Source organism: Megascapheus bottae, chromosome 14 (genome assembly GCF_031878675.1).
Source record: "Megascapheus bottae isolate mThoBot1 chromosome 14, mThoBot2.hap1, whole genome shotgun sequence".
In the NCBI taxonomy this organism is placed as follows: Eukaryota; Metazoa; Chordata; class Mammalia; order Rodentia; family Geomyidae; genus Megascapheus; species Megascapheus bottae.
In genome coordinates, this window is record NC_143522.1 from 624,120 (window position 1) to 637,326 (window position 13,207).

A 13,207-nucleotide genomic window follows, 5' to 3' on the forward strand; every position below is an offset into this window, starting at 1 on the left:
CCGGGGAGATAAATAAGAAAAAGGGGAAATCCCCAGACAATAAAATGTGTATACAGATGTGAAAGGAACTCAATGAAGAAGTACCTAGTAGAAACTGGAGAACCTCTGAGGACACACCAGGCAAAGGGAAGGCATTCCTAATGGGAAGGGCCCTGGGTGCTCAGTCATGGCAGTGAACTGGAGACAGGACATTGAGGGAAATGCCCAGAGTTGAGTTTAGTGCTGAGAAAGGAATGGCAGTCAGGGAGTAATAAGCATTAAGCATGTGTTGGGCTATGGGATACCATGATGGAGCTTCACTTTGTAGACAATGTAAGAACTATCAGGGGAGGTCACCAGACCTTTCACTGGACTCCACAATGCCCTAGGAAGGACTATGGTAATCAGGAATTTGGGCAGAGGATGGCCTTTGACAGTGATGGCCACAGTCCATGAAGCTAACCAAGATCAAAATAAATGGTCTTTGCCTACAAGCTGAGCCATCTAAAAGCCATAAAGTTTCCTTTTCTTCAGAGCTCTCCCAGCCCATCATGAAGTGAAGTCTAACTTTTTTTTAACTCTGTGCTAGGGAGTCTGGTAGCTCAGGCAGCAGGATACTGACCAGAATTTATGGGTATGTGGGTCATGTACGCATTGGCCTGGTGGAGAGGCAGGGCCAAAGTTAACCAAGAGACTGTCCAGTGGCTCCTGAAGGAAAACGACCAGTTGATCTGTTGTACTGTAGAGTATCAGAGCAAGGGTCAGGCAAATGAGTGCATCTAGTACCAGCATGTATGACATAGAAACCGCATTTCCTTAGCTACCGTTGCTGATGCCAGCCCAAATGGTACTCTAAGAACAGTGAGAGAACCCTCAGATTGGCTAGCAGGTGGAGGAACTGGATGCAAACTCCATCTTCACCACACTCCACTGTTTAAAACACAAATGATACTTCTGTGGCTCTTTTTAAAAAAAAAAAAAACTATGAAGAAAACTACTATCTTGGTTGTATTCTCTGAACTGCTATTCATTTTAACAATTAAGCGGACCTCTCAGTAAACTGTCAGGACTTAAGGTATATGACAACTCTATCACTATCATTTCCACTAAAATTAATGATTCTTAATTATTCTTATAATAAATGATGTATAATTTTCTCCACTACGCACACACACACACACACACACACACACACCCCTCTGGGGTACTCGATGGCTCACACCTATAATCCTAGCTACTCAGGAAACTGAGATCTGAGAATTGTGGTTCAAAGCCAGTTTGGGTAGGAAAGTCCATGAGACTCTTACCTCCAATTAACCACAGAAAACTGGAAGTGGTGATGTGTCTGAAACTGGTAGAGTCTTAGCCTTGAGTGAAAAAGCTCAGGGATAGTGCCTAGGCCCTGAGTTCAAGCCCCACAACTAACAAACAAGCAAGTAGAATTTAAAAATAGTAATAAAAGATCTTGTCCATTTGGAAACAATTATTGTCATTGAGGCAATGACTTGGTCTGAACGTGTTTTGGCTAGTCAATTGATCTAGCATTCCAAGGATTTCAAGAAAATTCAATTGCCATCCACAATGCCATCATCTTAATTCATGTAAAATGAAGCTGCTGGGAGAATAAGATCAACAAGCACCTCATCCTTGCCAAGTGACACTGTCTTTGCAAGGCAACAGTATAATAAAACACATCTTACTCTTGCTCCTAAATGGACAGACATTACCTCTCCACGCTTGTGCCTGAGAAAACACTGTTGCTGACTGATGCCAATTACTGCTCTGTTTCCACTAGGGACTGTACTAAATCTTGAGTGACTTTGTCAAGTTAGACTTTATGCCATCTGACCCCCTCAACAATGAAAAAAATACTAATACTAATACCTATCAATCCTCTATGGTTACCATGATGGAGAGGAGGTGCCACAGCTTTCGTGTTTGTATCCTTCAAAAATGCATATGATTGACATTGTAACCTCCAAGATTATGGTGTTCAGAAGTGGGACCTAAGAGAGGTGAGATGATTACCTTATGAAAGACACTAGTGACCGTCCATAAAGAGCCCAAAGAGCTGGCATGCCTCCGTCATTCTGTGAGGAGGCAGGATTCCTTAAATAAAATTGGGTCTCATTAGATGTCAAAATTTTTGCCACCTTGATTTTGGACCTTGCAGTCTTCAGAACTGTGAGAAACGTTTGTGTTGTTTGTTGACTTTTTTTTTGCCAGTCCTCAGGATCTGGGCACTGCCCTTTGACACTTTTTTCTCAAAGCTAGCACTCTGCCACTTGAACCACAGCACTACTTTCCGCTTTTTCTGCGGAAACTTAGGCCTTCGCATATGCTAGGCAAGCACTCTAGCACTAGGCCACAATCCCAGCCCATTTTTGTGGAATTTTGTTATAGACACTCTAAACAGATAACATCAAGGAATAACAGAGATGATATGCAAGAAATCCTACAGTTTCATGACTGATAGAATGTGAGGAGTAAAAGAGAAGGTGGAGTTAAGGATAACTATTTCTGGCTTCTAGTCTGGGATCCTGAGAGAAGGTGTTTCTGAGTGATAAAATCTGTAAGATATAGGAATAGTTTTTTTCAAGGAATTATAAGTCATTACACTTCGGAAATGTTGAGTTAAATGTGGATGTGGGATGTTCCTGAAAATAGTGCAGTATGTATATAGAAAATACAGGTTTTAAACTCAGGAAAAGATCTGAACTAAAAGTACAGATTGTTGGAGAGTTGTATCTCAGTGGGCCTCAGAACAAAATAGTAAATGGAAAAAGATAAAATGACTCAAGCAGAGCAGGCAGAGGTGAGAAGTGAGACAAAATGGTAGCAAATAGTACAGTAACAGACAAAATAATAGAATACTTCAAACAAGTAACCATGAACACTGGACTAAACCTTCATGCTATAGAAGGTAAAGGAAGACAATGTTTCAAGGAAACAGAAGGCAATACTTCGAAAACTTACAAAGAAATCATACAGGTTAAATCTGAGATAAGTTCACTAGGTTTAACAAAGAAGAAATTGATGTGGTTGTGACAAAATGCAAATAGGAATGATGGGAAATGAAGATGACATAATGAATATAGACAGGAAATAATGGAGTTTGAACTTAGGGCCTTAATATGCAGCCACTCTACCACCTACAACCCTTTGAGCTTTCATTATTTTTTAAAATAAGGCCATGCACTCCCTTCTGAGTGCACCCCACCAGAGTGGACCACAATCCTCTTATTTATGCTTTGCTTCTACATAGCTAGATGATAGGCATTTGTCTACTGCATCCAGCTTTTCGTGGGTTAAGATGAGGTCTAATAAACTTTTTGCCCAGGCTAGTTCCACACTGTGATCCTCCTGATCTCAGCTCATCAGGTAGCTGGGATCATAGGCGAAAGCTTTTAGGTGTAATTTCTGGCCATATCTAAAATGTTTGAAGTGTGTGTGGGTGGCAGGGTTGCTTGTTTGTTTATCTCTGCTGGGTATCAGTATCTCATACCTATAACCTTAGTTACTCTGAGGACTGGGTTTGGAAGCCAGTCTTGGCAGACAAATCCCCAAGCTTCTTATCTCCAGTTAACCAGCAAAAAGCCAGAAATGAAGATGTGGCTCAACATAAATGTTGAGCATAAAAGCTAAGCCTAAATACTGGTACAAAAAAAATAAACATATTTATCTCTAATTGCTTAAAACAAAACTTTCAAACAGTGTGCCATTTCTCCAAATCTATCATTTAAAGATATAAGATCTAGCTGGGCATGGTGGCTCACACTTGTAATCCTAGCTACTCAGGAGGCTGGGATCTGAGGATCAAGGTTCAAAGCCAGCCGAGACACAAAAGGACCTGAGACTCTTATCTCAAACTAACATCTAGAAAATGGGAAATGGGGCTTGGCTCAAGGGTAGGACGGTAGTCTTGAGCTGAAGAGCTCAGGGAATGTGCCCCAGCCAAGTTCGCGCTCCATGTCCCCCCCCCCACACACACACAAAGATATAAGATCTAATGGAAAGAGGAACTCAGTGACTATCCTGACATAGTACATATCTTTACATCCCCAAGTGATCTTTACAGGCTGTGACTGAAAGGACTGAAAGGAAGGCGAAAAGTAAGTTCAGAAAACATATGCCATATGGACATTAAAGGATTACTCTTCTCATTCTGCCTATGAAATGACTAATTAACTATTTGCAGCTGAAATGCGTGGGATCTTTTTCAGAGAATGGAATATCTCCCTCATTGACATATTGATTAAAGACATAATCTACACTGTCTGGGAATAGTTTCTCTATAGCAGAACAAATCACACCCTTCAATGCATCGTTTAATTTTAGACATATCTTGTCACATTTATTTAAATGGTTTAGCTCTAGGTTTTTTTTCCCTGTAGGACTGCTTGATGTCCACACTTGTAATTAGTTGTCATTTTCTCAAAAGGTAATATGAGGTAACAGGAAGAACAATTTCACCTTTGGGTTAGAACCTTTCACATATTACTATAAGCAAGACACATTTTTCTTATCATCTGAGGATGTGTGAGGATTAAATGACATGCTGGATTTAGCACTCTGCCTGAGTATGAGCATACTAGAATTTTAAAAAATCATTGCTATGGTTAACAAAAGCATTTTCCAGAGTAAATATTCATATTTTTTTTATCAAACGTTCCCTAGTGCCTGTAACCCCACCCCCTGGGAAGTAGACTCAGACCAGAGCAGGCAACATAGAGTTCCATGCTAGTCTATGCTATGTACAGAGACAATATCTCAAAAAGACAAGGGCTGCTATAGCTCAGTGGATCATTTACCTACCATGTGCAAAACTGTTGATCTGATTCCTAGCATTGTTAAAAAAAAAAAAGAAAAAGAAGAAGAAGAAAAACAGGTTCCCTAACAACCAATGACAATTTTTTAACAGTATGTCCTACTGATGCCTTAGCAAATCACATTATATGAACTAGATATTTAAGGACTAGTGTCCCTTCCATCATTGACGTCCATATAAACCAGACTGTAGGATAACCAAGCTGTAACTAAAAGACTCCCTACAGCTTTCTATATTGAACCTAACTTTTAATCTACTTATGCTAGTCATTTTTATTCTATCGCTACAGAATATCAAACTTTCTGTTTCACACAAAGAAAAGAGTGAGACCAGGTGCTGGTGGCTTATGCCTGTAATGCTAACTGAGATCTGAGGATCCCAGTTCAAATACAGCCCAGACAGGAAACTCTATGAGACTCTTATCTCTAATTCACCACCCAAAAACCAAAAGTAGAGCAATGCTTTACAGTGGTAGAGCAAAATATGCTCAGGGATAGCTCCCAGGTCCTGAGTTCAGGCCCCATAAACAACAACAACAACAAAAAGTACTGGTAACAGTAAGTCTCATTCTCCTATTTTTTTCATATATTTTTTATTGTAATTAATAGAAGGGTTACATGATATTTGCCAGATAGAAGGTGCATTAATTCACATACATTGATACCTTTTCACATGTCTTGGTCCCCATTTTCCTCCCCCTCCCCCTACCCCTCATCTTGTTTTCTCACCTTCCCTATCCAATTTCAAATAACCAAATACAAATATAACCGATAAATCAGGTAACAAAGTAAGATACTGTAACAATATGTCATTATCCTATCTTTTTATTTCTTGGAAGTGCTGAGGTTTGAACTCAGAGCTCTGTACTTGTTAGGAAGGCATTCTACCACTTGCATTAGCCTTTTGTTATTGGCTGTCTTTTTGAGATAGTCCAGTCTAGCTTGGACTCTAATTCTCCTATTTGTGCTTTTCTGAGTCACTGAGATGATAGACACATACCATTGCACCCAGATATTGCTTGAGACAGTCTTGTAAACCTCCATCTTCCCAACCCCCTGCAAGGCTGTCCTCAAACCCCAAACTCCTGTCTCTCCTACCAAGTGTCTAGGATTACTGATTTCATCCACTAGATGTGGTCTCAGTCTCTTGTGTTAACAGCAATACAAAGAAATTCAAATCTTGTTTTTTTCTTTTTGTTGGTCATGGGACTTGAACTCTGGGCCTGGACGCTGTCCCTGAACTCATCAGCTCAAAGCTAGTGCTCTACCACTTGAGCCACAGTACTACTTCTGGTTTTCTGGTGGCTAATTGGAGGTAAAAGTCTCACAGACCGCATGGACCCTGGTGCCTGGGCTGGTTTTGAACCACCATCCTCAGATCTCACCCCAGCTAGGATTACAGGTATGAGCCACCAGTGCCCAGCAAGTAATTCAAATCTTTAGGATCAGTTCCAGATCCTGGCTTGATGTGTGAATGTGAGGAAATAAGTAAAGTTCCATTTTTGATTTATAGTAAAATATTAATAAATTAGCATTGCAGTTCAGCAAACAAATCCTTTATGTTCAATGACTGGTTTATTACAAATCTTTATTAACTATTTCAGCCAATTTTCTCTGTCTTTACAACTATAAACATGCTGTGACTGGTTCTGTGATCAATGGTCTAAGATCTTGCCATGCTTCATAGCCACAGTAAATTTTCATGACGTAGTTCTAAAGAAATGAATGTGTGGTAAATCAACTGGACTGTGTCCTGACCTAGTCCTATTCTCTGGTGAATTACTTCTCCATCCTAAAAGAGCACACTGCCACAATTCTAGCTGGTGTGGGCTCTAGTTCATGAAGTTTTATTACAATGTGTCATGAATGTTCAGAAAACATGGCATGAAATATTCTTTGAGAGGCCAGCTTCAAAACTGCTGTTGTGGTCAGTGACACAGATGGATGACCATTGACTCAAACTTTAAAGCAGTTCCCTATTGTCCCTTGCCAGCTACTTCAAGACAGTTAAGTGGGCCACTTTCCATGCCATTGTCATCCATTCATTCCAAACAAACAAACAAACATCAAACCTACCCAGTATCTCCTTTGGGACTGCTTAAAGCAACAAGAAGAATAGATTAAGGATCATAGAATAAACATAATTTATAAAATTTTATCAAATATCTATCCAGAACCTACCATTCTCAAATAACATGCCAAGTGATCTGCTGGGTGTCGGGATAGAATAGTAAACTGAAAAAAGATCTCCGACCTCATGGAGCTTATATTTAAATGACACTGCTAGACAGGATAGCATGGAAGCCTATGGGAAGGTGTTTCAAGGAGGTGAGGCTTCAGCAGATTGTGCAAAGACAAAAAAAGGAAAGCAGTGTAGTAAAGAAGGTCTCCCAGACATGGTATAAGAGACTGTGTAAACGAATGTATATGGGAAAATACGGCCTGGTAGATATGGCTACTGCTTTATCTGAAAACTACAGAGTGTCACAGCTATATGTTCTGTGGAAATATCATGATTACATTTGCATTTTAGAGGTCCAGAAGTATAGACAATGAACTGTGGAGAGGCCAATAATCAGGCAGCTGGTGGCACAATTCTTTTCACGAAATAGGAACAGAGATGGTTGATAGGAAATTTACTAAGAGCCATCATCTGTAGGTCTTTGCAGTTAGTTAGAAGAGGATTGGATAGAGAAAGTCTAGCAGACTCTAGTTGTCATATAATGGCTATACATGCAACTCAAGTGTCATTAGTGCTATTGAACTCTCCTTGATCAATCAAACATTTCAGGACCTGCGTCATTATTTTAGAATGCCTAGGGTTCAGTTGCCTTCCCAGGTACTTAAGATCCAACATCAGGTTCTGATTTTATAAAGGTGTTATTCCTGGAGACTGTAATTGCTAACTCTAAGAAGGGGTTTGGTGACTAAGCACGAGCAAAATTTCCTTCAATGGGAAGGGCTATAAAGGGGGGGTTCAGTTTGTTTTGGCTACATAACCTGCTATGGAAGGATAGTGTGAAAAGAAGGAAAGAAGCTGGGGCCTCTGTTGTTTAAGCTGTTCATCATCTATTCCTCTTAATTCAAGGAATAGCCTCATTTTCTGCTGAGAAACCACATTTCACATGTTTGATCTATACCTGGCAGAAGCGCAGCCAATGCGGAAAGTTCCATGATTGCACTAACTTGTATTCCGGAGATTCCAAAATATGACCCAGGGAAAGGGAATCCAAACTACCCCAAGAAGGGATAGAAATGTGAATGTAGAAAGCTAAGGAAACTAGAATTTTCAGAGCACAGATCCAAAGAGGAGAAAGAGGGGAAAGAGGGATTGAGAGGAGGGAAAGAGAGGGACTAATCTAATCCATCTCAAAAGATTCACTGGGCACTAGTGGCTCATGCCTGTAATGCTAGCTACTCAGGAGGATGACATCTGAGGACAATGGTTCAAAGCCAACCCAGGCAAAGAAGACTATCTCCAGTTAACCACTAAAAACCTGAAAGTGGAACTATGGCTCAAGAGATAGAGCCCTAGCCGTGAGCACAAAGTCTCAGGGAAAGAATGCACACACAGAAGACAATCAGTAAAACTATCCAAAAAGTAACTGGAAGTATGGCTTAAGTAAGAGAGCAATCCACTGTAAGTGCAAAAAAGTGAAGGGTGAACAAGATGTTTAGAATTCAAGACACAAGAAAGAAAGGAGGAAAGAAAAAGAGAGAGAGAGAGAGAGAGAGAGAGACAGAGAGAGAGAGGGAGAGAGAGACAGAGAGAGAGACAGAGAGAGAGAGACAGAGAGAGAGAGAGAGAGAGAGAGAGAGAGAGAGAGAGAGAGAGAGAGAGAGAGAGAGAGAGAGAGAGGGAGGGAGAGACACAGAGAGAGAGAGAGAAAGAAAGAAAATGAAAGAAAGAAAGGAAGGGCTGGGAGTTTGGCCTGGTGGTAGAGTGCTTGCCTAGCATGCACAAAGACCAGGGTTCGATTCTTTGGTACCACATACCACATAGAAAACGGTCAGAAGTGGTGCTATGGCTCAAGTGGTAGAGTGTCAGCCTTGAGAAAACCCAAGGACAGTGCTCAGGCCCTGAGCCCAAGCCCAGGACTGGAAAAAAAAAAGGAAGCAAGGAAGGAAGGAAGGAAGGAAGGAAGGAAGGAAGGAAGGAAGGAAGGAAAGAAGGAAGGAAGGAAGGACGGACAGGAGGGGAGAGAAAGAAAAGGAAATAAAGAAAAAAAGAGAAAGAGAGAGACAGAGAGTCAGGCATCGTGGAACTAAAACCTGTGAGACCCTTATCTCCAGGAAACCAGGAGTGGTGCTGTGGCTCAAGTGGTAGGGCAGTAGCCTTGAGCTGAACGGCTCAGGGACAATGTACAGGCCCAGAGTTCAAGTCCCATGACCAACAAAAAAAAAAATAAAATAAAAAGAGAGAAAGGGGGGAGGGAAGGAAGGAAGAAAGGAAGGAAGGAGGGAAGGAAGGAGAAAAAAGAATAAAACAGCAATGAGCTGTGGAACAACTTCAATTAGCCAATAATATATGTTCTTGGACTTTCCAAAGGAAAAATGATAATATAGGGGAAAAAGTTGAAAACAGATCAAAACATTCTAAATTTGCTGAAAAATGTAGATCCATAGACCCAAAAAGCTCAGTTGACCACAAGCACAGGAAATATTTAGAACATTAGACAAAGACATATAATCAGTATTTATTTATCTGATTTATTTTTTTTCTTTTTTTTCCAGTCCTGGGCTTAAGCTCAGGGCCTGAGCACTATCCTGGGATTTTTCTCAAGGCTAGAGCTTTACCACTTGAGCCTCAGCACCACTTCCGGATTTTTCTAAGTATGTGGTACCAAAGAATCGAACCCGGGTTTTCGTGCATGCTAGGCAAGCACTCTACCACTAGGCCAAACTCCCGGCCCCTGATTTATTTATTTTTGTGTGTATATGTGTGCTGGTCCTGGGGCTTGAACTCAGAGCCTGGGTGCTGTCGCTGAGCTCTTTTGCTCAAGGCTAGCACATTTCATATTTGAGCCACAGATATTGGAGATGAAGAGCGATGGAAAATGCCTTAAAATGAAAGCATTCCCTTTTCCCTTAATAGCCATATCTTAGAACTGTCCTTGCTGCTGATCTTGCTAAATCATCTCCTCTCCTCTTCCCCCAAACGACTGTGCCTGCAAGTCTTGGAATAGAGCCAGAGACCAAGGCCACGTCTGACAATGACACCCCTAGTGGACACAGATGCTGTTGAGACCTTGAAACCTCTCAGTCAAAATAACACTGCTCCCCCACCTTGGCTCCATCTCACTTGGCTTCCACCTGCCCCGCCTGACTTCACTCTTTCTGCCTAATATTTAAAGAGACCCTGGTTGTGAGGGGAGCTGCATCATTCTCCTTCAGCTGTGCTGAAGAAGTCTTGTTTACCATTCTCAGGCTTTACTCCCCAATAAAGCCTGTTGGTCTATTCAGTTTGCTTTTTCTGTTCTTTTACTTAGAGTCTCTTAGACTTCCTGTTTTGGCTAGCTTTGAACTATGATTCTCGGATCTCCACTTTCTGAGAGGCTAGGATTACAGGCATAAACCACTAGTACCCACCTTATCAAACTGTCTTAAACCAGAAATGAGGAGAAAAATCTTAGAGGCAGCCAAAGGAAAATGGCATTATTTACAGAGCTCCTTCCCTCCCTCCCTCCCTTTTCCCTTTCTCTTTCACATCGTCCCTTTCCCTTTCTTCGAGACAAGGTCTCATGATGTTTCCCTCTATGTCCAGGGCTCCTGACTCATGTGATCCTCCTGCCTTACCCTCTACAACAGCTGAGAACATAGTGACAGGCCACCACGCTCAGCTAATTTTTCTTATTTTTAAAATTTCTTCAAAAATTGGCTCTGTTTCTTGGTTATAGTTCCAACCAAAGAATTTTTTAGAATTGTTGTGAGTAAATAGAGCCATTTAAGTGGTTTGTGTTTTGTAAATATTTTTGCTGCCTAAATACTCATTGCACTGTTAATGTTTTACCTCGTTCTCTGTACAACTTTTCTTTTTCTTTTCTTTTTTCCTGCTAGTCCTGGGCTTGGGCTCAGGGCCTGAACACTGTCCTTTCTCAAGGCTAGAACTCTACCACTTGAACCTTAGCACCACTTCTGGCTTTTTTCTATGCATGTGGTACTGAGGAATTGAACCCGGGTCTCTTGAGTTTTTTGATCAAAGTTCTACTTGAATCACAGTTCCACTTCTGGCTTTTTTGGTGGTTAATTGAGATAACAGTCTTGTAGACTTTCCTGCCCAGGTTGGATTTGAATTATGATCCTCGGGTCAAAGCCTCCTGAGTAGCTAGGATTACAGGCATGAGCCATGGTACCCAGTTAAACAAGTAATTTTTGTGGGTATTGACATGAATAATACATCTATTCTTTTTCAGCCTATTTTTCTGAAACATGTTCTTGCCTCGTGCAAATTCCTTCAGTTATCACTAAGGAGATAGTTTTAGACCAAGTCTTATGGCTGAACACTGCCATCTGTTTTCATCAATTAGTCATATAATTTGAAAACTAAAACTACAGAATGAACACCAAATTTCTATTAAAAATTTTAAAAAGTATTATGCACTAATACTATTGGAACTATACAACTTTCATGAGCAGGTACTTTTCACCTGGTGCACCACCACTTGAACCACGCATTCTGGTCCCTAGGTAATTTTAGTAGATGAAATCATTAATTTTTTTTTCTAACACAGTGCTTAACAAAAATCTTTCTAAATTAATTTTTTGTGCTCTTATTGTTAACAAGTACAAAAATCATGTATGTTCTGGGAGGACATATATAGGTAAGTGTCCTATAATAATATTATCTCCTACCTAATCCTAACTCTTTAAAATAAAACTCCAGCCAAACTTTCTGAATACATTATATGCTTAAATATAAAACACATAATTCATGAAGTGCTTCAGATGCAAATTTTTCCTATATTGATATAAATCTTGAAAGTATCCCAAAGTAGAAAATTTTGGATAAACAGTCTTAGCATGTCAAAGGGAGACCCTATTCAGTCCTGAAATAGGCCCTTGTCACTGCAATCCCCCTACGCATATTCTACTACAAAGAGAAACAGAACAGAATCTTGGGCCTTTCTGACACTGCATGTTACCTATCTATCTCCCCCTGCTGGACTCTTCAAGGGCCAAAAACTGTGTGAATTGTCTGTCTGATACCAAGTACAGCTCCCGGCATAGAATAATACAATTAATACAATTAGTCTCCTTCTACCTGATGAAATCTATTTCTCTTTCTTTTCCGAAAATGAGCCTCACAAATGGATATTCTTTTATTAACCAATAAAACAATGTGTATTTGTGTTCCTCCAGGGTACTGATCACTTCATACACAGTCACTCTTGCTAGGGTATAGGTTCCAAAGACAATCAGGATTTCTTTCTTTTTTTTTTTTTGGCCAGTCCTGGGCTTGAGCTCAGGGCCTGAGCACTGTCCTTGGACTTTCTCAAGGCTAGAGCTCTACCACTTGAGCTTCAGCACCACTATTGGCCTCTTTTTACTTTGTATGTGGTAACGAGGAATCAAACCCGGGCCTTTGTGCATGCTAGGCAAGCACTCTACCACTAGGCCAAACTCCCGATCCCAGGATTTCTTTTTTAAGAAATAAAAGTACTTGTGTCTAATTATGAACTGATATTTTGTTATCCATATTTTAAAATCATAATTAAGGAGCTATACAAAAGGAGTATAATCCCATAAATCAGGCAATGAGTAAAATGCTTGTTGGGCAATTCCTTCACTTCCCCCATTTTTCCCCTTCTGTCCCTGCTGGTAAGTTACACAGTTCATTTTTTACATAGTATATATTGAACTGAATCATATTTCTTGTAGGCTAATTCTGTTGGTGTTGAGATTACTGTGATTTTTTTTAACTTTTGTATATCTCAAGATGTCGTTATACTTTGTTCATTGAACAGGGTTTTTAAAAAAAATCCTCTAAAATTCTTTCCCTTTTCATGCCATTGTGCCAGTTCAGGTGGTCACATGGATAAGGCTAGTTTATGAACTCTGACAATAGCTTGCAAATTGGTGTGCCATCATCTGTTTCAGTCCTTTCCAAGTTCATCCTGGTCTAGTCTACTTTGAAAAAAAGTGATTACAAACTGGATGTAATTATGGCATTCACATATAGTTAATCTCACATTGTTACTCTATCTGACTTTGTTACCTGGTATATTGTATATATTTATTTGAAATAGGAATGGGAAGGGGGGAAAACAAGATAATTGGGAGGGGGTGAGGGGAAGGAAACAGGAGGTGTGTCAATGTGTGAGAAGTAATGCACCTACTACCTGATAAATGTGACTGTAACCCCTCTATATATTATCCCAACAATAAAAAATAAATTATGGCA

The 13,207-nt window shown here is 40.3% G+C and overlaps 1 pseudogene; it reads left to right on the plus strand.

Moving 5' to 3' along the window:
* The first annotated feature begins 615 nt into the window (after nt 1–615).
* LOC150054485 (SS18-like protein 2 pseudogene) lies at nt 616–10,051 on the plus strand (annotated as a pseudogene).
* Nucleotides 10,052–13,207: the final 3,156 nt, after the last annotated feature.